We start from the raw sequence: 3,214 nt of genomic DNA, 5'->3' as shown, positions 1-3,214 counted from the left end.
TTGAACCACCCAGAAAGGCAACCTTATGATTACTATTGATGTGCCATCAAATTTAAAATCTAGTTTGGATTCATAGTGATAATCAATATTCTCAACATTGTTATAGTTTATGTCTTTCAATTTATTCAGATATTACTATAGCCATAGATAAAATTGCATAGGGTATCATTATATAGGTCTTGTGCTGTTCTTATCAAATGTACCTATCCTTTTCCAGCTTTATTGAGGTGTAGCTGATGATTAAAAGTTGTATAGATTTCAAGCTAATTAACATAAACATATAACACTTAAGATCTACCCTCTCAGCAAACCTCTTTCCTATTTCCAACAATAATGTCATATGCACAGATCAAAACAGCTGCTCTCTGGCCTATGTTGAATTACTCTCCCTTTGTGCTTGTTGTAATTGAGCAAGCAACAGTGCCCTCATCTAGAAGGCAGCCCCATTCTGCCCTGAACAGCCCTCTTTCCTGTGACTAACACTTGCAATTTTCCAAATTCCTGCTATAAAGACCACGGGTGCCATTCTTGCCCCTTCCAGAAAACCCAAAGGCCCCTGGGTAACCCGCGCTGAGCCCAGTAAAAACTCTGCACATGATAACTCATTTGCTATCACTCTCTTCCAGTGAGAGCCCTTCTCGGGTTTGTTTAGAAATAAACCTGTCTGGTTCCAGAGCTGCCTCTTCTATCACATCTATTTACAACACATGCTATTGCTATTCCCTCCAAGTTGAAACATTCTCTCTTTAATGGAAGAGGGAGGCTTCTAATTCTTTCAAAGATAATGATACTCAACACGGCTCAGAATGTTGCAGATTCACAAAGGCCCTAGGAAGGTTATATAAGCAGTCACAGATGCTGGAGAGAGGAGACTCCCAGGATGCTATTGTATAGTGCTTTCTCTGAGATTAAAACGTTACTTCTTGGAGGATGGGATGTTCTAAACAAAGGAAAAATATTTCATCCTACAGAGAAACGCCTTAAGTCATAAAGTAAACAACACAACTGCCTCAGGAAGTTCCTAAAACTGACCAGATTCACTAGGCTCCTCTCACCCCAAGTCTATCTAATAGGTAAGGATTACTGAGAGACATTCTCACACAAGCTTGAATAGCCTACAAAAGGCACAAACTGGCAAAGTTACCTGAAAGAAAAAAGCTGCCTGAAGGAAGGAAAGATCAGCTGAGGTATCTAAAAGAAACAGAAAACAGCCAGCTACTGGGGAGGAGGCTCAGTTTCCGGCGCTATCTGCAGGGGACAGCCTTCCAGCGCTATCTGCAGGGGACAGCCTTCTGGCGCTATCTGCAGGGGACAGCCTTCTGGCGCTATCTGCAGGGGACAGCCTTCTGGCGCTATCTGCAGGGGACAGCCTTCCAGCGCTATCTGCAGGGGACAGCCTTCCAGCGCTATCTGCAGGGGACAGCCCGCAGCCCCTTGGGCAGCCTGATGTGCAGTGTGCTCCAGGTTTCCAGCTTTCCGGAGCTGTCACCAATGCCGGGATGGACTCTTGATGACAAGGCTTTCCTTGAGGCATATCTGCACCTGTAAATGATCCCAGTAAAACTCATTGGCTCACCGAGCTATACTTTGGTGGTATCCCTGCTTTGGTCTCTAGTCTGTTCCCTACCTGGTGTGAGTAGATGTTTCTTCTTCCCAGGGAGAGTGTCACAATAAGGGCAGTTTGGTTGGAGTGAGTGGTGGGTAAGAGAGATTGGGAAGTAGTCCAAATGCAACACATATATACGGTGTATGGAATCACCAAACATTTCATTAATAAAATGTCAAAAAAAAAAAAAAGAATCACATCATCATACTAGGATTTTTCCAACCTGCATCTCCAAACAAGCCCAGCATCCTCCTAAGCACACAGTCAGCCTACAGCATCCACACTTCTTGGAATCACTATTATGCTCATGTTAAGATTTCAGCTCTGTGACGAAGTACCCGAGGAGACCAAATAAATGAAGAAAATACTGATTTTGGGTTCTGCTTTCAAAATTTTCACCTCTGATCAGCTTCTCTGATTGTCTCAGGACTGTAAGAAGCAGAAACATCCTGTGAGAGGGGAGTAGCAGAGAACTCCTAATCCCTGGGATATGAGGGGGTAAGGAGGCAAAGGTGTGAGGGGACAGAGCAATCTCTGGGGTCTGAGGCAGGGGGTTGTGAGGGGGCAACATGTTGAAGGGGACAATGTAGATGCTTTAAAGCATGCTCCAGTGCCACATTGTCTCCAATTAGGGCCCCCTCCAATTATATATTTAACTGTGAACTCATTAGTGGGCTAACCCAGTCACCAGCTGTGCACCAAGATTTTAACACAGGAGTGTTTGGGACAGTTTTTATTCAAACCATAACAGGACTTTAAGTCAAAAACTTTGAAAAGTAACAAATAAACCACTATATAATTATTTTTAGTTAGTATAAGAACAAGTAAGGCCTTCCGGTCTGGGCCAGTGCCCTGAGTAGACCTTGGGTGCAAAACTCCACAGCCAGTCCCACAACACCCAGAGGAAGATCCACTCCTAGGCACTCTAACACTCCCAGGATCATAGGATCACAGGTAAGGAGGACACAACATCTGCCCCAGCACTGGAAGTAACTGGGACCAGCGGGACCCAGGCACCAAGGAACTCCACTCAACCAGTGGCACAGGTTCCTTCCGGTCTGGGCCAGTGCCCTGAGCAGACCTTGGATGTGAACTCCACAGCTGGTCCCACAACACCCAGAAGAAGCTCTGCTCCCAGGCCCACTAACATGCCCAGGATGCCAGGATCCCAGGAGCTTGGTCACACCAGGATCTCAGGGTCCCAGAGGCAGCTTGACGCCCACGAGCTCTGACACACCCAGGATTTCAGGATCGTGGGATCCCAGAATCATAGGCTCACAGAGACAGCTGAACTCTGAGGAGTTCTGATATAACCAGGATCACAGGAAGAACAGGCTCCAGTCAGATATAGCGAGGGCAGGTAGTACTAGAGATAATCAGATGGCAGGAGGCAAGTGCAAGAGCATAAGCAACAGAAACCAAGGTCACTTGGCATCATCAGAACCCACTTCTCCCACTATACCAAGTCCTGGACACACCATCACACTGGAAAAGCAAGATTTGAATCTAAAATCACTTCTTATGATGGTGATAGAAGACATTAAGAAGGACATAAATAACTCCCTTAAAGAAATACAGGAGAACACAGGTAAACATCTAGAAGCCCTT

Source organism: Mastomys coucha, unplaced genomic scaffold, assembly GCF_008632895.1.
Source record: "Mastomys coucha isolate ucsf_1 unplaced genomic scaffold, UCSF_Mcou_1 pScaffold11, whole genome shotgun sequence".
Classification (NCBI taxonomy): Eukaryota; Metazoa; Chordata; class Mammalia; order Rodentia; family Muridae; genus Mastomys; species Mastomys coucha.
This window is presented reverse-complemented; position numbering follows the sequence as displayed.